Genomic DNA, 24,017 nt, shown 5'->3' on the forward strand with positions numbered 1-24,017 from the left:
GAAATACTGCAAGAGAGTAGGGAGAAGTCCTGGAAGGCAGCCTCAGGACAGGACCCTCGACCTGGCTTATCCCAAACTGTTTCACCATCTACAAGCCCATGTTCATGATAGCACCTTGGGCCAGAGGAGTGTGGAGTCAAGATGGAGCATTTCTAATGTTCTCCTACTCTCAGATGGGACATCTAGAGGTCAGTGAGAGCAGAGCCTGGGTAGCCGAAAAAGGTTTCTGAATAAATGAGTATAATAAGGCTCACCTCACTAGACTGCTATGAAGATTAAATTCTGTAATATACAAAAAGCAGCCAGCACCTTACCCAGCATCCAGCAGATGCCCTTAATTCCCTTCTCCCATTCTCCCACCTCCCAAGGAGAACAACTGGGGATGTATGCTGTATAATTCCTCTCCTTGCTTCTTCCATGTCTACCCTGAACTGTTATATCTGGGTGGGAAATAGCTTCAGGCTGCAGATGCTATGACAGCACTGGTTAAATTAAATTACACTGAAACCAGAGAAGCCTTCAGCTCTCCCAGGGAGTTCAGAAGTGTTCACCCTGAGAGTAACTGCACACTGCACAGGAAAAGGCATTCAAGTTGATAAGAAGTCATTCAGATCACCATCTAAGGCAGCTTTTGCCTTTGAAATAAATTCATTCCTTATTAGCACACACTTGGGATTTCCAGGATTGAATATTATTTCTATTACAGAAAGCCCATTTTTAAGACATTTTTATCATGTTGTCATGGTCCTATGTAATTTCATCTCTCCACAATGTTACTCTCATTCACATGCGTAGAGCTATAAGCCCTGGTGAGAAAGGTAAAGAGAAAGAGAGAACAGGAAGAAGAGTCATTGATCCAACTAGGGTAGAAGCCAGAACCACTACATAACATAGATGGGTCCACATCACTAAGGGTCTGCAGTCACAAAACAGCATTTGGACTTCTTCTGAAAGCAAAGTAAAGTCACTGAAGGCCAACTAAGGATTTGGAATAGGCAGTGACTGATAAAATTTTCTTTTTTTTTTTTTTTTGAGACGGAGTCTCGCTCTGTCGCCCAGGCTGGAGTGCAGTGGCCGGATCTCAGCTCACTGCAAGCTCCGCCTCCCGGGTTTACACCATTCTCCTGCCTCAGCCTCTCGAGTAGCTGGGACTACAGGCACGTGCCACCTCGCCTGGCTAGTTTTTTGTATTTTTTTAGTAGAGACGGGGTTTCACTGTATTAGCCAGGATGGTCTCGATCTCCTGACCTCGTGATCCGCCCGTCTCGGCCTCCCAAAGTGCTGGGATTACAGGCTTGAGCCACCGTACCCAGCCTAAAATTTTCTTTTTAAAATACTTACTTTGGTTATAATGGAAAAGACAGATGCAACAGAAGGGAAGTAGTTAAGAAACCATTCAAACATTCATTCAATTTAGATGTGACATCAAAAAAGCTAAATGATAAAACAAAAAATAGGTAAATTGAACATAATGAAAACGTAAAACTTTCATGCTTCAAAGGGCAGCCTCAAGAATGTGAAAAGACAAACCACAGAATGAAATAAAATATTTATAAATTATATATCTGATGAGACCTGCATCAAGAATACAAAAAGAACTCTTACAACTCAACAATAAAAAGACAATCCAATTTAAAAGTTGGCAAAGGACTCGAATAGACATTTATTTTAAGAAGATAAATAAATAATCAATAAGCACATGAAAAGATGTTCAATAACATTAGTCATTAGGAGAATGTAAATCAAAACCACAATGAGATTCTACTCCACATCCACTAAGATGTCTATAATCAAAAAGACAGACAATAAGTACTAGTGCAGATATGGAGAAATTGCTGGTGGGAATGTAAAATGATGCAGCCACTTTGAAAAATAATTTGGCAGATCCTCATCAAGTAAAGCATAGAGTCACCACATAACCCAGCAATTCCACTCCTTTCCACCTAAGAGAATTGAAAACATATGCTGATACAAAAACCTGTCCATGAATGTTCAGAGCAGCATTATTCATGATAGCCAAAAAGTGGCAACAACCCAAATGTGCATGAACTGATGAAGAGAGAAACAAAATGTGGTATATACATACAATGGAATATTATTCAGCTATAAAAAGGAAGAATTCTGACACGTGCTACAACATGGATGAACCTTGAAAATACTATGTCAAACAAAAGAGGCTAGTCACAAAAGATCATATATTGTATGCTTCCATTTATATGAAATGTCCAAAATAGGCACATTCATAGAAACAGAATGTAGATTGGTGGGTTGCCCAGGGCTAGGGAGAGGGGAGAATGGGGAGTAACTACTAATACTGCTAGCAGGGATGGAGTTTTGGGGGAGAGGGATTAAAATATTCTGGAATTAGGTAGAGATAATTGATGCATGGTGTTGTGAATATACTAAAAATCATTCAACTATACACTTTAAAAGAGTGAACTTTATGGTGTATCAGTTATATCTCAATGAAGTTGCTATTTGAAAAATAAAAGGCATTCATTAATAAAGTTTCCAGGCATTGTTCTAGGCAGTGAAGAAACAGTGAACAAAACCAACACAAATCCCTGCCCTTAAGGAACTGACATTCTAGTGGAATAATCCTAGTGAGAGATAATTCCATCAAGAGATCATCTTAGTGAGGGTCTTCATAAGTTAATGTCACTAAAGAGAGAAGCAGATGGATTCAAGAGAGGCTCTGATGCAACAATCAACATGGCTAGCTGACCAACAGCAACAGGAGAGATGTCTGGGATCACCTTCCCCTAGGGAGCTCACAATAATTCTTATTGTTACCCTCTGTGGCCTCCAGAGTCACTGTTCCCCACTTTAAAAACACTAGAAAATTAGACAAAGCGGTCTTTGTAAACGAGAGATTTCAGGAATCCCTGAAAAAACAAAAGACAAGGGGGGAACTTACTTGGTTTGAAAGAGAAAATCACAGCCAAAACTCATGCACAAAAGAACCTAAAGCATAAAAACAGGCAAGACCCCAAGGCTACTCAAAGCTCAGAGGTAGTGGATTCCAGAAGCAGGAAAGTGTTGGAAGAAAGTTCTCCCACATTTCTGCATATCTTGTAAACAGAGGCAATGATAACTTTTGTTCCAGACTATCCTTTCAAAGATGTTTGAACACAGATAGCCATAGAAGATAGAGATAGTATCTCCCTCCAGGAACAGAGAACACAATTAGTTACTGTCCAGTACAATAAAAATAATATCACCCTCAAGGGCAATTCTGAGTAAGTTTGCCTGCAGCCCATTATAAAAGATTGGAGTTTCCTAAGCATGAGGTCCTTCAGCTTTAACAACAACTCAGTGCATATGCAGCTTCCATGTGAGCCAGCTCTGTGTCACTCCTGTGGGACTTGAGGGTGTTGGGGAGAAGCAAGGGGAACTGACAATGACAAAGAAGTTCATGCTACTTGATGAACCATGAGTAGTGAAATCCTTTGTCTCTGGCCCAGAAGTCTCATGTCTTCTGCCAACATCTATGAAACTGTGGCAGACTAACTTGTTAGTTTTGCAAGTAAGGTAAAATCTCAGACCTTCACAGTTCCTAACAAAGAGGCCTTGAGACAACCTGCTAGGTAACTGGTCAGAGAAATCACAGGAAGAGCAGCCAGAGGGGATCATCCTCTCCTTTGACCCTTACCTGCTAAGACCAGGTAATGATGTATAGCCCAAGTGGGGTCAGTGAGGGAGACCACAGAATGAGGGTAGTACATGGAGTGTCTGAACACACCCTGAAGAACATGGTGCTCCCACAGCCAAAGGACAAACTAGTGGCACACTCTGTGAAAAGTACTCTTCCCCACATAATCACAGTGTAGTTAACAAATTCAGCATCCACAGGCTAATAGATTCTCAGATACAAAAATCAGCCCATGAAAGAGAAGTATACATACAAACACACACATGAACACCCAAAGAAGGAGACTTAATACAGCAAACAGAGTCAGTTTTTACAATAAGGATAATCACTATGTACATAAAAGTGCAAGAGAAAATCATAGCCATAAAAAATTAAGTAAAGTTCTTCGGATCTTACAATAGAATCATAAATCAGAGCTGAATAAAAGGCTAGACACAGCTAAAGGCAGATCAAGTAACTGGAAGACTGAATCAAGGAATTCTCCATGAGCACAATGCAAAACAACAAAGAAACAGAAATATTTTTTAAAAAGGATTAGGAAAAACATAATTCCAAGAGATGAAACATTATCCAAAGAAGGGGGTCTCAGAAACAAAGATTAGAGAAGATAGAAGGAGTGAATACACTTGCATAAATAATCAGGAAAAAGTTCCCAAGATTGAAGAAAGACATAAAGTCTCTGAGTGAAAAGGCCCATTGAGTGCTAAGAAGAATGAAACCAACAAATCCACAGTCCTAGTGGAAGATTTTTAAACACCTCTCAGAAATTAAGAGATAAACTAAACCAAAATTAATTATAAAGAAAGGTGCCATCCATACAGTAACCTATTTAAACATGACTATTTAAATTTAAATTTAAAACAATTACAATTAAGTATAATTTAAAACTTAGGTCCTCAGTCCCAATGAACACATTTTAAGTGTTTGATAGTCATATGCAGCTAGTAGCTACCTTATCAGATGGTGCAGATACAGAACATTTCCATCATCTCAGAAAATTCTATTGGATACTACCAAAAGGATTTAAGTAACACAATAACAAATTGGTTCTAACTGTAAAATACAGAAAATTTCACCCAACAAATGGAGAATACACATCTTCATAAAATACTCATGAAACATTGAAATATTGACTACATATTAGGCCACAAAGGAAATCATACCGCCTATGTTCACTAACACAATACAATAGAACTAAAAATAAAAAATATGAGAAGTTTGAAAATATGTGTATATTAGAAACTATAATTTCTACATAATTCTTAAGTCAAAGAGAAAATCAAAATAGTTATTATCAACTAGGAATGAAATAAAAGTTACAAACTACAGGATATAACAAGCAAGGAGCTCAAAAGACTCGTATCCTTAAATGCTTTGTTGGGGTGGTGGTGAGGGGAGTTGAAATTATGCTTTATCTCAGAGACCAATAACGACAAAAAATACAGAAAATACCTCCATTTTTAAGAAATTTAATGAGCAAATGCTGCCAAATTTTCAAAGAGAAAAATCCTAGGTTGTGGAAACCATTTCAGAGCATAGAAAAAAAAAATAGATAGCTACAACTCATTTCACAAGGCTAGCATAACTCAACACCAGGAAGCGCATAAACAAAGAAAGCTATGCCAGCCACATTTATGAACATAAATACAAAATTCCTAAAGAAAATACATACTAATATCACATGACAAATTTGAACATCCATTCTTGATTTTTTTAAGAAAAGAAAAATATCTCTTGACAAACTACCAACTGAAGGAAAATTCCTCAAGTTGATAATCTAACAGAAACCTACAACAATAATCAAGTTAGGGGAGAAAATTTAGAGACATTCCCAATAGTCAAGGCCTAGCCAGTTGATGAAGGTGGTGGGCCATCTGGAGTGGCCACTACTATCATGCTGGCTGCAGCCGGGAGGTGTGGCCGGGACCACACACTCCACAGAGCTTGTAGGAGCTGGGAACAAGTAGGAGCCCCACTCCTTCAGAGTTAAGGCAAGAGCTCCTCAGGTGCTGCTGCAGCCACCCAAGCCATGGTTCTGCGTCCAGGCATCCCTGTGCTCTTGGGGCCTAGGAACAGGCAGGAGCCCTACCTTCCCAGGCACAGCTGCAGCCACCCAAATGGAGGATGAAAACCCAAGCATCCCACTCCACAGAGCAGGCAGAACCCCTGAGCCCCTGGGCATGGCTATAGCTGCTCAATCCATGGCTGCAGACCCAGGCATCTCTGCATGTGCCTGCTCCCAACACCATGGCTGCAGACCCAGGCATCTCTGCAAGTGCCTGCTCCCGCTGCCTGGCTTCTCCCTGCTATCGGTGCCCACTCTAATCTCAGAGGAAAGTTGGGGCCAAGCCTACGCACTGTTGCAGCCTGGCTAGGTGTGCACACACTTGGGGCAGTGCTGACACATCAGCTCCTTCTTGCCGCCTCACCCCCCTCCAGACTTTGGGCACTAGTGAGCACAGAAGGGAAGCAAAGGAGAGTTTGAGGGCATCTCGGCACTGGCCTGCAGGCACCCCTTGCACCTACAGCCTGGATGCCATGAACAGCAACAGAAGGCAGACAAGTTCCTGGGTGGAAGGGGGCAGGTCCCCAGTGAGGCTCTCACCTTCAGGTCAGGGCTGCCAGTCCCGTGGACGGCAGTGGGAACTTGTAGTGCTTTTTTTGGGCCTGCCCATGGCGACCCATGGCCCAAATGGCATGCACTTCCTCCCCTCAGAGGCCCATAAAAGTCCAGACTCAGCCAGAGCTAAGCATACATCGGGATGACCAGCTGCAGAGAGGAGCAACCTACTCTAGGGTCTCCTCTCTGCTGAGAGCTGCAGAGATGATGGGATGACCAGCTACAGAGAGGAGCTACGCTCTCCACTGATAGCTGAACACTTATCTGGATGACTTGCCTAGCAGAGAGGAGCTATCCTCTATGCTAGGAGCTGAACACTCATTGGGACATGCTGGCTGCAGAAAGGAGTTGCTCCCCGTGGGTTTCCTCTGAGCTGTTCTGTCGCTTGATAAAGCTCTTTATCTTGCTCACTCTCCACTTGTCTGTATACCTCATTCTTCCTGGGCACCAGACAAGAACTTGGGACTCGCCAAATGAGGCTAAAAGAGCCATATCACAAACAGGGCTGAGACATACCCCTTGCTCACTGTTGTGGGTAAAGAGAAGGAAAGAAGAGCTGTGGCCCTTCAGGGAGCCCAGACCTGGGAGCTCCCTGAGCCAGGGCTGTGACTCCCTCTTTGAGGCCCTGCAGTTCCTGGCATGTCCAAGGCATGAGCCACAGCACCTTGCCTTTTACCTATTTATTGAGAAAAAAATTTTAAGGTTAAGTAAAGTGTTGTGGAAGTTATGGAGAAATAAAAACTCATGTACTGCTGGTAGAAATGTAAATGGAATGTCTTTAAAGTGCTATCATATTTTAATGTGAACGCTGACTTCCAGTTTGAACATTCCCTCCTTCTTTTAACGGAAATTATCCCAAAGGCAACAAGAGTAGAAAACAGGGAAAAACCTCCAAACTCCACTTTCAGTAAAACTAAAAGCCCCCTAAAACTCCAAACCACTAAGTAAGTGCCAAAAGGTGGGAAGATTAGGCAGATGTCACTAAGAATCAGCAAGGTATATCTCTGCAATCCTTTCTTTGCAAAAGCTGGAAAGGAGTCTCTGGGCTAGAATTAAGAGCACTTCTGAATTCACACTGGTTCCAAGAAACACAGCAAATTCAGCTAAACAAAGAATGACACAGACAAGTCATATTACTCAGGCAATGAAGAAAAGACAACATTTGCTTTGTGAAAGCTCTACAGCTGCTTATTTTATGGACTAGAATGAAATAAATGTTAAACAAAGTCACAAATAAAAGCCTTAATCATAAGAGAAATTCTACCTAACCTGTAAGTAAGCCCGGCCATTCTTCCTCACAAACCTCTCAAAAATAGCTAGTGTAGTAAAACCTCATCATCTTCAAAGATGAGCAATTTAAAAGGAATCAGCACAGGAGCTATTCAAAGATGCTACAAGAAACAAATGAGAAAAACAGATGGCAGACAACAAATACACTTAAGAGAAACGTTAATGCAAAGAAGATTAAAATTGTGAAGGAAAATAAATTTGCCATTAATTTAGAAATCTTAATGAAACAGTCACCTCTATGCAACACGAGTACCTAGTAAATGTACTAAGAGTTCAAAGAAGAAATGGTGAGAAAATAAGAGAAGATAAAATTTGAACTGGAAATCAATTAAGGCAAAACTGCAACACAGGCAAGAGAGAGCAGACATTTTCTAAAACCCTACAAGGGGCATAGTATGTATACATAAGTGAGAAAAGAAATAAAAAGGAAGTATTTTGTTAATTGACAAAACATTACAGATAGAGAAGACAGACAAAGAAGATGAACAGTGTATAATTATTTAGAGGACAGAAGAGAACAATGTAACTGAACAAATATTTTAAGATACAATTATAGATAATTTTCTTGACATAAGAAAAATTTTGACTTTACATATTGACCATGTGTTGGGGAAAACAGAGAAAAAATATTTAAAACCAAGCCATTTTCTGGCAAAAATCTCTGGGCTTCAAAATTTAAAGAAAAAAAAAAACCTGGGTAAGAAGGCAAAAGATCAAGTCACTTTTGAGGTGCAAATCATCAGGCCATCTTGAGATTTCTCTACAACATGCAAAGCTAAAAAAATTTTTAAGTTAAAATAAATAAATAAAAATTTTAAAATTAGAGTAATTCCTGAAAAATTTGCAAAAAAAGAAAAGGTAATTCTAAAATTTTACATTGGCCAAACTGATGTTCAACTATAAAGGCAACAAAGAGTTTTAGACAAGCAAGAATTAAGGAACTATTGCTCCCACTAATACTTCTGGAGATCTGAACCTCTGCCAAAATCCCAGCATGGTGTGTGTGTGTGTATATAAATTTAAAAACTGAATCTAAAATTTATATGGAAATGCAAAGGGCCAAGAATAGACAAGGAACTCTTGAAAAAGGACAAAGCTGAACTTAAACTTTCAGATTTCAAGCTACGTAAAACAATAACAATTAAATGTACGATTCTGGCAAAGAAGAGACAAGTAACCCAATGTGACAAACTAGAGATTCCAGAAACAAACCCATATATACACAGTTACTTGGTTATGAAAAAGATTAGACTACTGAGCAGAAGGAGATGAACAGATTTTCACTAAATGGTACTGGATCAAATAGATATCCACATAAAAATAAATAAATCTTTGCACCCTACCTCACACTAAACACAAAAATCAATTCCAGATGGATTGCACATATAAAAATAACAGCCAAATCAGTTTAAATTTTAGAATAAAACATTTTAAAATATCTTCATATAAATATTAAGACAGAAAAAGATATCTTCATAAACTTGGGATAGACAAGATTTCCTAAATAACATACAAAATTGCTAATAATTAACAACTGATAAATTAGAATATATTAGCATTGTAAAGTTTTTGTTCATCAAAAAATACCATTAAGGAAAATAAAATGCAAACAACTGAGTGGAAGAGGATATTTTCAATAGATTCATCCAACAAGTAACTCCTAGCCAAAATATATAAATAACTCCTACAAATTAAAAAGAAAAAGGCAGCTCAGTAGAATTTAATGACATAAATGATATAAATAATATATAATGATTTTTTTTGAGACAGAGTCTCACCATGTAGCCCAGGTTGGTCTCAAACTCCTGTCCTTAAGCAATCCTCCCAAGACCTCAGCCTCCTGGCACTTCATAACAGTGCCTGAAATTAAACACATGTAAGGGTGTGCTGTTTCATTACTCATCAGAGTTACATAAATTAAAATGCAATTAGTTACTACTACTTACCCACCCATGGACCATAATGGCTAAAATGTAAAAGATAAACAATACCACGCATCAGTGACAATGTGAAGCAATTAGAATTCTTACACCCTGTTAGTGAAAATATAAACTGGTACAACTACTTTGGAAAACTGCTTGGCAGTATCTACAAAAGCTGAACATCACACATTCTATAACCCAACAATTGCACTCCTGGGTATACACCCAATAGAAATGCTTACAAATGTGCGTCAAAAGACATGTACAAAGAAATGTGTAACAGCACTACTTATAATAGCTCCAAACATAAAATGCAAATGTCTACCAACAAAAGAATAAAAAACTGAATTGTGGTACAGAGTTACAGTGACAACAGTACCTCCATGTCCGCACCTAGTAGATGCCTAAAACTGTGGATACTACTGAATCCTAAATATATTATGCATGAATTTATTTTTCCTTCTCAATTTCACAGATAGAAGATTCGTTCTTATTGTAGATCTTAGCAACCTCAGCAGACAATTTTTTCTTTCCTTATTAAGTTGAGAAATTGCACCTTTCACTTAACGGAAGTACTTTCAGCTTCTCTTTGGCATGTCTGAATTACCAGCATCACTACTCTTGCCATTATTAAGTAAAATAAGGGTTACTTGAACACAAGCACTGTGATATCGTAACAGTCTATCTGACAATCTGCTAACCTAGAGGGTTACTAAGTGAGTAATGAGAGGGTAGTATATATAGCATGGATATGCTGGAGAAAGGGAGGATTCATGTCCCAGGCAGGACAAAGCAGATAGTGTGAGATTTCATCATGCTAATCAGAACTGCATGCAATTTAAAATTTAAGCATTGTTTATTTCTGGCATTTTCCACTTAATATTTTTGAACCACAGTTGACCCTGGTAACTGAAACTGCAGAAAGCAAAACCACAGTTAAGGGAGGACTATTATAATACTAATCAGCAATGAAAATATATTAACTACTACTTCACCCAGCAACGTGGATGATTCTTCAACATAATGTTGAGTAAAATAAGCCAGACATAAAAAGAAAATACATACTGAATGATTTCATTTATAAAAAATTCAAAAACAGGCAAAACTAATTATGGTGATAAAAGTCAGTATACTGATTATCTTTAAGGAGGAGTTAGCATCTGGAAAGGGGATTTGGGGTGTTGCTGGTAATGTCATGATTCTTATTCTGGAGGCTGGTTACAAGAGTATGTTCACATTATAAAAATTTATAAGGGACTTCTGGTTTCAGCTTTGATGTTTAGTGCTTGGAAGCTTTCACTTCCATCCTCACAACAACAAAAAATGCTGAACAAACTAAAAATCAACAACTTTGAGGTCACAGGGCAAATTGCCACCTGAAAAACTGGAGAAACAGGTGAATACAGAAAATCACAGCTTACCAAAAGCAGAAGCTGCTAGAGCTAGGAATTGATAGGAATACTTAAATGGGAATTGACGGTTAGTTGGAAGCTGAGTGTGGGCTACCTTGGGGGTTAAATACTCCCAGGGTGGGAGGTTCAGCTTTGGAGAGGACCACACTTCCCTGAGTTCTATTTAAAGAAGTCCCACCTGGGTGAAAATCTAATGAAAATCCTCTCATGCTCATGGCAGGGGTTGGGGGTGGGGAGCTAACAATCTGAAATATGCCCAGGGGTAAAGTAGCCTTTTAGAAATACTCCCAGAATTGTTCTTCTCTGTTCTCCAGTGACAGCAGCCTGCCCTCAGGGGAAACAATATAACCAGAGCCTAATCAGCATGAGAGAAGGAAAATACCCAACTCAGGCCTCTCTAGTCTTCCTGTCTCACCTAAGGAAGGAATACAATATCTGAGGCACACTTGTGAATGTCAGAGCTCACCCATTAAAAGACTGAGACCTAACCACAGAAGTATAGAATGTGTCCCCTCCCCATATAATTCTACTGCAACATCAACAGGGTTCCTTTCTAATAACAGGAGATCACAGCTGAAAGAACTGCAAAGCTCAGATCCTATGTAAGAAGGAATTTCTAGGGAAACTCAAAAACAGGAAAGACACTAACAAGGACACTAGTGGAATTTGAAATCACTATAGCAAAGTTGAAGCATATAAGGTTAATATTTTTTAAAAGTCCATAGCTTTCCTAAATATCAGCAATGAACAACTGGAATGTGAAATTAAAAATATGATACTCTTTACATGAGCATAAAAAAATGAAATATTTAGGTTTAAGTCTAACAAAATATGTACAAGATCTATGAGGAAAACTACAAAACTCTGATGAAAGAAATCAAAGATCTTTTAAAAATAAATAGCTATTCCATGTTCATGGATAGAAAGACACCACTATCAAGGTGTCAGTTCTTCCCAGCCTGATCTATAGTTTCAACACAATCCCAATCAAAATCCCAGCAGGTTATTCTATGGATATCAACAAAATGATTTTAAGGTTTATATGCAAAGGCAAAAGACTCAGAATAGCCAACACAATGTGGAAGAAGAACAAAGTCCAAGAAGTAACACTAACTTCAAGGATTTACTATGCAGCTACAGCAATCAAGACAGTGTGGTATTGGTAAAAGAACAGACACATGGATCAGTGGAACAGAAAGGAGAGCTCAGAAATAAACCCACATAAATACATTCAACTCATCTTTGACAAAGAAACAAGAAGAATTCAATGGAGAAAGGACAGTCTTTTCAGCAGATAGTGCTGCAATAACCAGACATCTACAAATAAAAAAAAATTGATCTGGAATGATATGGCAGTGCCATGGAGCCTCAGTTGGCCTCAGATAGCTAGTCTCTTGCTGTCCCTGCCGGCAGACCACTCTGTCTCCCACAGGGCATGCATGTGCAGGATCAGGGGATATGTGTGATCAGTGGCTGCAGCCTAGAAAGATGGCAGAGCAAGAGCAAAGAAAAAAAAAATTCCTTTTGATTCCAGAATATCTCCTGAAAACGATGGAGGCTTATCAAGCCCTCAAAGCCATCCAGGCAAAGTAGGCACTTCTAGCAAAGAGTGAGCAGAGGTAAGGAAAAAGACTCAGGTTTAAGCAACTGGAATTGGTCCCACAAATTCCTAGCAGCAGAAATGTGACAGGGTGCATCTCCTAGGACTAGAAGTGAAGCCTCATGCTTTAGAATTGCCAGATAAACTTTTCTTGGCCTCTGTTGTACACATCCAAAGGATTAATGGGGTGAGTTCACTGGTGCAGAGGAACACTGCAAGAGTTCTGAAGATTTTCTGTGGTGTCTGTCAAAGTCACTCCCCAGAGCCTAAAAGTGGAAATTTATGTGACTTGGGGATTTCCAAATCTGAAGTCTGTCCAGGAACTCATTTTGAAATGTGTACAAGCCAAGGTTAAGAATAAAACCATCCCTCCATCAGACAATATAGCAACTGAGGAGCACCTGGGGAGGTTTGGTGTCATTTGCTTGGAAGACCTCCTTCATGAAATGGCCTTCCCTGGGAAGAATTTCCAAGAGATCTCAAGGTTCTTGTGCGCTTTCTACCTCTCAATGGCCCATCATGCTACCAATAATAGAGTGGACTTCTTCAAGGATATGGGCTCACCTGGTTATCAGGGTGAACACATCAATCAGCTCATCCTCCAACTGAAATAGACCCAGAGTTTCTGAAAGCACAGTGCATTGGAAGCACATGTTTTTGTTTTTTGAAATTATCAAGTATCTTGAAAGATTATTTTCTGCTCTGTCTTCAAAAACTGGAAGGGAAGGGCCAGAGAAAAGGTAGTAGGTTGTATTCATGGCAGTCACCTCTCATCACAGTCCAGTTCCAAGGAAAATGTCCAGTATTTTCCAAGTTGACTCCTGCCTCCTCTGAAATCAGCACATGCTATGGAGGAAGGAGTCTTGCTTTGTCTCATCTTCTACCCTAGGGTTTAATGCTGGTGAATAAAAAACTGAAGCATTTGTACAAGGACCCCTAAAACTCCTGCAGCAGTGGACCAAGCCCAGGGGCATATTTAAACTGGGGAGTCCTGGCGCCTTATTTTGAAAAGACTTGAAATACAATTATGAAGACAAGCACAAAAGCAAGTGTTTACTTGTCCCCACTGTGAATCCAACTTTTCCATGTTCCAACTTTTCAGTCATGGCTTTGCGAGTTCTCAGGCTTGCCTGGCTCTAAGTCTATCTGGTGGCTTTTTAATCCTAGCCTGCAACTGGCTTAGTCCTTTTTGCTGGCTCAGGATTTGAGAATGAAGGGTCCCTTCACCAGGAAAACATGCAAAATTTTGCTTGCAGTTTTATGATGTTCACAAACCCTTCTCCTCAGGGACCTTATATGAGGGAGTCCTGCTCTTATCAGGATTGGTCACCCAGGCCTTGACCTTGCTAGTCTCTGGTTACCAAGATAGCATCTTCCCTTCAGAGTGGCATGTTGTGTTGCCCTCTGCACCATCTATAACACTGGGAAATGCCCACCATTATTCCCCCTGGGCTTCAGGATGGAATTTTGGTTTCCCTGATGATTATCCCTCTCCTTAAAACACAGATCTGGAAGGAATGAATCATTTTCTTGGTTTGCATAGATGAAATTAGCTCTATTTGGCTTCCTAGGCCCCAGGCAGGCAGCTTAATTGACCTTTTCCTTGCATATTCTAGACTCCAGAAGCATTGCCTTCTGTCTTGCTGGTAATGATATAGTAGTCCAGCAACAGAGCTTCCAGGAATTTTAATCTTGAAAAAGGGGTCTGATACTGCTTGTATTTTTTTGACCAATATCCACCTCTATTAAATGGGCCTTCCCTCGATTCCATTCACTTAGTTGCCTCTGCTTGCCATCAGAGCAACTGGTAAGGATGCTTCAAATCTAGATTAAACTTGAAAATGTGCTTGACCATTGTGTTTCCTGGTCCTTTCAGATCAGCTTGCTGCAATTTTGGTTCATGGAGCCCTCAAATATAGCTGTGAAATTAAGTTAGAGGTATAACAATGCCTTAAAATGTGCCAGGTTATGAGGTAATTAGGTTGGTTGGCTCCTGAGTTAAACTGCCAGGAACAGATGTTACTCTTATACTATAAAACACTATGAAATCAGGTTACTTTCAAATGATGTATCACAAAGTCATGGGAGAGAGGGAAGTAGTTGTGAGTATGGAAGCCCAGGGCTTACATCACAGCTCTGTCTTGGTTTTTTTAGAGACAAGGTCTCACTCCATTGCCCAGGCTAGACTGCAGGGGCATGATCATATCCCAGCTCTGTCTCATACTAAATATGAGAACAGCGTTTCCACTCTTGCCTGTAAAATGGAGCTAATATCCTCTAGTCTGTCTCCCTTACTTGGTGGTTAAATGGATTAAGCAAAATAATAGTTTGTAATTTATAATTCCGTATAAATAAAAGAGGTTATCATTTAAAAAAATCTATCAAGCCATGAAAAGACATGGAGGAAACCTAAATGCATATTGCTAAGTAAAAGAAGCCAGTCTGAGGAAGCCACCTACTGTTTGATTCCACCTATGTGACACTCTGGAAAAGGCACACTATAAAAACAGTAAAAATATCAATTGTTGCCAAGGGGAAGGGAAAGGAGAGAGAGATGAACAGTTGGAGCACAGTGGATTTTTACAGCAATGAAACTATTCCAAATAATACTGTAGTGGTAAATATATGACATTGTGCATTTGTCAAAACCCATAGAACTGCACAACAAAAAGTGAACCCTAATGTAAAAAATAAACTTCAGTTAATAATCCATCAATAATGGTTCATCAATTGTAACAAGCATACCATGTTCAAGCAAGATGTTCATAATAGGGGAAACTCTGAAAGGAGGGTAGATATGGGAACTCTGTACTATCTGCATAATCATTCTATAAATCTATAATGTTCCTAAAATAATTAAGTCTACTAATATCAAAAAATTATTTATGTAAAAGTAAAATCAAAACATGTCAGATTATAATTTAAAACTCTTTAACTAAAGTTGGGAAGAAGAGGGGTAAAAAAAAAATGGCCAGTAGTAGAAGTACATTAATTTCCTTTTCTTTAATAGCTGGTGGAAAAAAAATCAGTTAAAGTAAACAAATCAATAAATAAAGTTATAAATATATCTAAAAGCACTAAGATAAACGTCAGTTATGACAATACAACCTGCTAGAAATCACACCTATATAATAGAAGAGGAAGAAGAGGATGTGGGGGGAAAAAGAATAATTTCATTATTGCTCGTAGTGGAAAATGAATAGATACTATCTACTGAAATAGATGACTAAAACTATTCTATAAAATAATAACTATAACCAGAACAAAATTAAACACTTTTTTAATTCTTAAAAAAAATCCAATGAATAAAGAAAAATAAGCAGATCACACAGAGAAACTGTTTTAACATAACATGTCAGAACTAGGTCCAAGTATATTAATTGTTAGCAACTTAAGTAAACAGGCTAAACTCACCTGTTTAAAACAAAAAGATGTTCAGATTGGATCTTAAACCCAAACGCAACTCTTGTTTTATATTTAAGAGTCACCTCAAATCAAAATAATTTAAAAATGCTAAAAAATAAAATAAGCAATGGTATACCAAGTTAAAAAAAAACAAAAAAGATATCAATTGATTGAACAACCAACTTTAATTCACAGTAAAAGTATTAAATTAAAAAAAGAAGGCTCCTTCACAATGTAGAAAAGTGTAGTTCACCATGATGATTTAACCAGTACAAATATCTATGCATCAAAAAATACACTATCAATGTTAATAAAATAAAACCTTCAAGAGAAACAGAAACATGTTAGAAGCTGAAGATTTTATTCATTTTTACACTTTGTTGTCATGATAGATCACGAAAAATAATTAAGAATATAAAAGACATTAAAAACATAATAAAGAAAATCTAATTAATATATATCAAACAACATATCTGAAAATAGATAATATTCCTTCTTTTCACACATCCTTGCCGATTCTCAAAAACTGAACAAATGTTAGGTCTAAAAATATTTTTTAAGTTCCAAAATCTAACAATAAAACAGAAAATACAATCTGCCACAATGCATTTAAACTAGAAATTAATGACATCATCAGAAAATAAAACCCTTACTCCCATCAGGATACTTATAAGAACTTTTAAGAGACAATATAAGCAGTGCTCAGAGGAAAATTCACAACCTTAAATATTTATCTTAATAAATAAGCAAGAATAAAAGTAAATAATGCGGCATCAAACTCAAGAAGTTAAAATTGAAACATAGAAGGGCAGGCACGGTGGCTCACACCTGTAATCCCAGCACTTTGGGAGGCCAAGGCGAGCGGATCACGAGGTCAGGAGATCGAGATCATTCTGGCTAACACGGTGAAACCCCATCTCTACTGAAAATACAAAAAATTAGCTGGGCGTGGTGGTGGACGTCTGTAGTTCCAGCTACTCAGAAGGCTGAGGCAGGAGAATGGCGTGAACCCGGGAGGCGGAGCTTGTAGTGAGCGGAGATAAGGCTACTGCACTGCAGCCTGGGCGACAGAGTGAGACTCTGTCTCAAAAGAAAAAATAGAAAATAGTAGTATAATAAATCTAAAAGCTGACTGAAAAACTAAAAGCTCTCAATGGCACTTATGTATCAAGCACTATTGCAATAGATGCTTTGTGAATATTAATTTTTTAATTTTATCTTGTACTGATACATAATAGATGCAAATATTTAGGGGATACATGTGATAATTTAAAAATGGATATAATTTGTAAAGATCAAATCAGTGTAATTGTAATATCCATTATATTAAATATTTGTCTTCTCATTATTCTTTAAACGTTCAAATTATTGTCTTCTAGCTATTTTGAAATATGTGACAGATTATTGTAAGCTATAGTCACCATACTGATCCATCAAACACTAGGTCTGATTTCTTCTATCAAACTATATACATACATACCCATTAATCAACCTCTCTTCATCCCCTCCTTCCCTATACCCTTCCCAGCCTCTAATAACCGCCAATCTACTCTCTATCATAAAAGAATCACTTTTTAAAATTCCCACATATGAGTTAGAAGATGAGATATTTGTTTTACTCTGTCTGGGTTACTTCACTTAACATAATAACTATCCATAGTCCCATTCCATATTGCTGCAAATGACAGGATTTCTTTATTTTTATGGCTGAATAATATTCCCCTATGTATACACACTACATTGTCTTTATCCATTCCTCCATTGATGAGCACTGCTGTTGATGCTTTGTGAATATTAATTTGTTAATTTTATTTTTATTTAATTTTATTAAATTTTTTAATTTTAATTTTATTTTTATTTGGTACATTTTCTTTTTTATTATTATTATTTTTTTAATTTTTATTATACTTTAAGTTCTAGGGTACATGTGCATAACGTGCAGGTTTGTTACATATGTATACTTGTGCCATGTTGGTGTGCTGCACCCATCAACTCGTCAGCACCCATCAATTCATCATTTATATCATGTATAACTCCCCAATGCAATCCTTCCCCCCTCCTCCCTCCCCATGATAGGCCCCAGTGTGTGATGTTCCCCTTCCCGAGTCCAAGTGATCTCATTGTTCAGTTCCCACCTATGAGTGAGAACATGCAGTGTTTGGTTTTCTCTTCTTGTGATAGTTTGCTAAGAATGATGGTTTCCAGCTGCATCCATGTCCCTACAAAGGATGCAAATGGCACTCTATGAAACTAAAAAGCTTTTGCACAGCAAAGGAAACAACCAACAGAGTGAAGAGACAAGCCACTAAATGGGAGAAAATATTGCAAACTATTCATCTGACAAGGGACTAATATCCAGAATATACAAGGAACTCAACCAACTCATCAGTAAAATAATAATAATAATAATAATCTTATTAAATAGTAGGCAAAAGACATGAATAGACATTTCTCAAAAGACAACATACCAATGGCCAATGGGTTTATACAGAATGCTCAACGTCACTAATCATCATGGTAATGCAAATCCAATTACTTATCACAAAATAAGACAGTAAGAAAGGATAAAAGGAAGAGAATAGGAAATGACTGTAAAACAAGCAACAAATGCTAGTAGTAAGTTCTTATTTACCAATAATAACACATTGTAAGTGGACTCGATTCTCTAATTTAAAGGCATAGAGTGACTGAATGGATAAAGAAACAAGACCCAAATATATGGTACCTACCAGAAACCCACTTTACCTATAAAGGCACAGAAAAGATCTGAACCAACATCTCACCAAATATATACAGACAGCAAATAAGTATATGAAGAGATACTCAACTTTTTTTTTTTTTTGAGACAGAGTCTCATTCTGTTACTCTTGCTGGAGTGCAGTGCCATAATCATGGCTCAGTGTGGCCTCGACCTTCCAGGCTCAAGTGATCCTCCCACTTCAGTCTCCTAAGTAGCTGGGACCACAAGTATGTACCACTGTAACCAGCTAATTTTTAAAATTTTTTTGTAGAGACAGTGCCTTGATATGGATATTCAACATTATATATCATTAAGAAATTACAAATTGACAACAATGAAATACCACTACGCATCCATTAATCAGGGGAAAATATAAAACACTGACAACACCAAATGTTGGTGAATATGTGGAGCCACAGAAACTCTTATTCATTGCTGGTACAGATATTTTGAAAAACAGATTTTCAGTGTCTTACAAAACCACATATACTCTTATCATGCAATCTAGCAATCACATTTAGTATTTGCCCAAAGGAGTTAAAAGCTTATGTCTGTACAAAAACCTGTACATGAATGTTTACAGCAGCTTTATTTACAATGGACAAAAACTGGAAGTGACCAAGATGTCCTTCAGTAGGTGAATGGATAAACTCTGAAACATCTATAAAACATATTATTCAGTACTAAGAAGAAATGAGCTATAAAACCATGCAAGACACAAAGGACCCTTAAATGTATATTACTAAATAAAAGCAGCCACAGTGAAATAGCTACATACTGTATGATTCCAACTATATGACGCTCTAGAAAAGGCAACATTATAGAGATAGTAAAAAGATCAGAGGTTTAGGGGAGGACAGGTGAACAGGCAGAGCACAGAGAATTTTTAGGGCTATGAAATTATCTGTATAATACTGAAATGATGGATATATGTCATTATATATTTGTCAATACCCATAGAATGTATGACACCAAGAGTGAATCCTAATGTAAACTATGGACTTTAACCGATGACTGTATGTCAATGTAGGTTCATTAATTATAAAAAATGTAACACTCTGGTATGGAATGTTGATAGTGGGGTAGCCTATACATGCCTGGGCATTGAGGGCATTTGAGAAGTCTACTTTTCACTCAGTTTTGCTATGAACCTAAAAATGCTCTTAAAATAAAGTCTATTATTTTGTAAATGCTACAAATGTATTTTTTCATTTGTTCTCTTAACTTCCTTAAAAGGCATAAGATTATATAACTTAATCATTACAATACTGTTTTATTGGATTTACAACAAATGTAAATATAGATGAGAGTATAGAACAAAGAAGAGGAAATAAAGCTAAATTAGAGCACAGTTTCTATATATTACTGGAATTAAGTTAATATTAATCCTAAATAGATTGTGATAAGTTAAGATGCAAATTGTGATCCCTAGATTCCAATAACTTTAGAAAATAATTCAAAATAAAATGATTTAAAAATCAAGAGAAGAACTAAAATAATACACTAAAAGACATTTAACACAAAAAAGTCAAGGAGTAACAGAGGAACAAAAAAGGCAGAATGTAGAAAACAAATATCAAAATGGCAAATGTTAATTCACCATTATCAACAATTACCATATATATGAATGGTCTAAACATTCCAATCAAAAGTTAGAAATGGTTAAACTGCATAAAAACTTAAAATCCAACTATGTGCTTTCTACAAGAGATACATTTAAGATTCAAAGAACAAATGGATTGAAATGGTAAGATATATATCATATAAACAGTAACCATAAGACAGCTAGAATGGCTCTATTAATATCGGGGGGGAAGTAAACTTTAAAATGAGAATTATTATTAGCAGAAAAGACAAACAACTCAATGATAAAAAGGAAGCTCAATAAATTGAGCTAATGTAATAATTATAAATGTACATTCACCTAACAACATAGCTCTAAAATACATAAAGCAAAAACTGACAGAATTTTAAAAAGAAATAGGCAATTCAACAATTATAATTGAAGACGTTAATACTCCACTCTCAAGAACTGACATAACAATTAGAAAGCCATCAAAAATAAAGAACGCTTGAACAACACTGTCAACCAACTCAACCTGACATATATAGAACATTCCATCTAATAACTGCAAAATATGCATTATTTTAAAGCATACATGAAACATTCTCCAGGATAAAACAAGTCCCAATAACCTAAAAAGACTGAAACCATACTAAACGTGTTCCCTGAATGCAACAGAATCAGTTGCATTCTGATGCAACTGATTGCATGACAACTATGTGCTGGGAAATATCCAAATATTTTGAAAACAGAGTGCTAGGAAATTTCCAAATATTTTGAAATTAAGCAGTAAACTTCTAAATAATCCATGAATCAAAGAAAAACCCACAAAGAAAACTGGAAAATACTTTGAATTAAATAAAAACAAAAGTTAAAGGGTTATAATATTATAGACAACTTTATGCCAATGTTAGATATCTTAGATGAAATAAACAAATTACTAGAAAGATATCAATTACCAAAGCTGACTCAAATAGAATGTCTGAATATGTCTTTAAAAAGTTTTCTTTTAAACTGAAATATCTCTTTGAAATCTTCCCACAGAGAAAATTCCAGGCCCAGAGAACTTCATTAGCGAATTTTATCAGATATTTAAGGAAATAACACCAATAATATCAAGTCTTCACAAATTTCAGAAAATAGAAAAGGATAAAACACGACCTATTCATTGCATGAAGTCAGTATTACTCTCATAGCAAATAAAAATATCAAAGCCAGATGAAGACATGACAAGAAAAGAATACTAAAACCCAGTATGTCTCATGAACAAAGACGCAAAAATCCTTAACAAAATATTAGAAAATTAAATGCAGCAACATATAGGAAGGATTTATATACCATGAACAGGTGGGATTTATCCAAAAAAAATACAAGTTGGCAAAATATCCAAAAACTAATTAATGCAATACAGCATATTAATAAAATAAAGAACATAAAACTATACAATATACTCAATAGATTCAGAAGGAAGAAAGCATTTGACAAAATCCAGTACCCATTCATGATACAGACTCTCCATAGCCTAAGAATAGAAGGCAACTTTATTAACATGATAAAGGACATCTAAGGCAAGGCATGGTGGTGCACACGTGTAATTCCAGCACTTTGGGAGGCCAAGGCAGGTGGATGCCTTGAGCTCAGGAGTTCAAGAGCCTGGGCAACATGGCAAAACCCCATCTCTACAAAAACTACAAAAATTAGCTGGGCATGGTGGCACGTGCCTGTCATCCCAGCTGCTTGGGAGTGGGAGTATTGTTTGAGCCCAGGAGGCTGAGGCTGCAGTAGGCCAAGATCATGCCACTGCACTACAGTCTGGGTGACAGAGCGAGATCCTGTCTCAAAACAAAACAAAGGACATCTAAGAAAACACAGTTAATATCTTACTTAATGAGGAAAGGAGGAATGGGGTTTTCCTCCCTAAGATCAGAAAAAAGGCAAAGATTCCACTATCAATACTTCTACTCAACATTTTACTGGACATTCAAGGCAGTGCAAAAAGAAAAGAAAAAGAAGTTAAAAGCATCTAGATTGGAAAATGAGAAGTAAAACTATATTTATTCTCAAATGATGTAACATTGTATGTTGAAAATCCCAAGGATTTACCAAAAAAAATTCCAGAATTAATAAAAAGGTGAGCAAGTTTGGACGATACAAGATCAAAATAGAAAAATCAACTGTATTCTCATATACTGGCAATGTTCTGAAAATGAAATTAAAAAACAATTCTATTCATAATACCATAAAAAGAATAAAATGCTTAGGAATAAATTTAACAAAATAAGTACAAGACTTGTACACTGAAAACAACAAAACATCAGTGACAGAAATTACAGAAGATTTAAATAAATGGAAAATATCCCATATGCATGATTGAAAGACTCAATATTGTCAAGAAGGCAATTCTTGCTAAATTGATCTATAAAATCAGCACAATCCTTACCAAAATCCAGTAGGTATCTTGTAGAAACTGACAAGCTGATCCTAAAATTCACATGGAAATGCAAAACACCCAGAATTACTATAATAATTTTTACAAAGAATGACGAAGTTGGCCGGGCACAGTGGGCTCACAGCTGTAATCCCAGCACTTTGGGAGGCCGAGGCAGGTGGATCACCTGAGGTCAGTCGCTCGAGACCAGCCTGGCCAACACGGTGAAACCCGTATCTACAAAAATACAAAAATTAGGCGGGCATGGTGGTGAGCGCCTGCAATCCCAGCTACTTGGGAGGCTGAATTACAAGAATTGCTTGAACCCGGGAGGCGGAGGTTGCAGTGAGCTGAGATTGTGCCACGGTACTCCAGCCTGGCTGACAGAGCGAGACTCCGCCTCAAAAAAAAAAAAAAGAATTACAAAGTTGACTTTCACTACTGAATTTCAACTCTTGCACTAAAGATACAGTAATCAATACAGGGTGGTACTGTCCCAAGAATATAGATGAAAGAAACTTAACTGTAAGTCCAAAAATAAATCTTTGCATTTATGGTCAATTTATTTTTCAGAAAAGAGCCAAGTGCCAACTCAGTCTGACATATATAGAACAGTTAATCCAAAGACTGATGAATACACATGCTTTTAAAGTAAAAATGGAACATTCTCTAGGATAAACTATATGTAAGGCCAATGTATCCATTCAATGTAAAAAGGATACTCTTTTTAACAACGGGGTATACACCTTCAAAAAACAAACTTAAATTATTATTCACACCTTACACAAAGAAAAACTCAAAATGGATCATACACCTAGATGTAACAAGTAAAACTATTAATTTCTAGGAAAAAGTAAAATCTTCATGAGCTTAGTTAGACAAAGTTCTTAGATATAACGTCAAAAGCACAATCTATTATTTAAATATTTTAAACTTCATCAAAATTTAAAACATTTGCACATCAGAAGTCAGCAATAAGAAAATAAATGCAATGAAGAAAGGATTTCCTGTTTAATAAATAGCACTAGGAGAACTGGTTAGCCATATGCAGAAAACTAAAACTGGACCCCTTTCTGATACCATATACAAAAATTAACTCAAGATGGATTCAAGACTTAAATTTAAAACCCAAAACTATAAAAACCCTAGAAGAAAATCTAGACAATATCATTCAGGACACAGGTATGGGCAAAGATTTCATGACGAAAACACCAAATGCAATTACAACAAAACAAAAATTGACAAATGAGATTTAATCAAACTAAAGAGCTTCTGCACCACAAAAGAAACTATCATTAGAGTGAATAGACAACTTACAGAATGGGAGAAAATTTTTGCAATCAATCCAGCTGGCAAAGGTCTAATATCTAGAATCTACAGGGAA

At 37.0% G+C, this 24,017-nt stretch overlaps 1 protein-coding gene and 1 pseudogene across 1 annotated transcript in view; one reads left to right on the forward strand and one right to left on the reverse strand.

Annotated features, from left to right (window-relative positions):
• The window catches only part of MRPS22 (mitochondrial ribosomal protein S22), a 331,159-nt gene that overhangs the window by 244,352 nt on the left and 62,790 nt on the right, over window positions 1–24,017 (reverse strand). The window lies entirely within an intron of this gene.
• On the forward strand, window positions 12,385–13,110 carry LOC105523401 (annotated as a pseudogene).

Source organism: Colobus angolensis, unplaced genomic scaffold (genome assembly GCF_000951035.1).
Source record: "Colobus angolensis palliatus isolate OR3802 unplaced genomic scaffold, Cang.pa_1.0 Scaffold46, whole genome shotgun sequence".
NCBI classification, from domain to species: Eukaryota; Metazoa; Chordata; class Mammalia; order Primates; family Cercopithecidae; genus Colobus; species Colobus angolensis.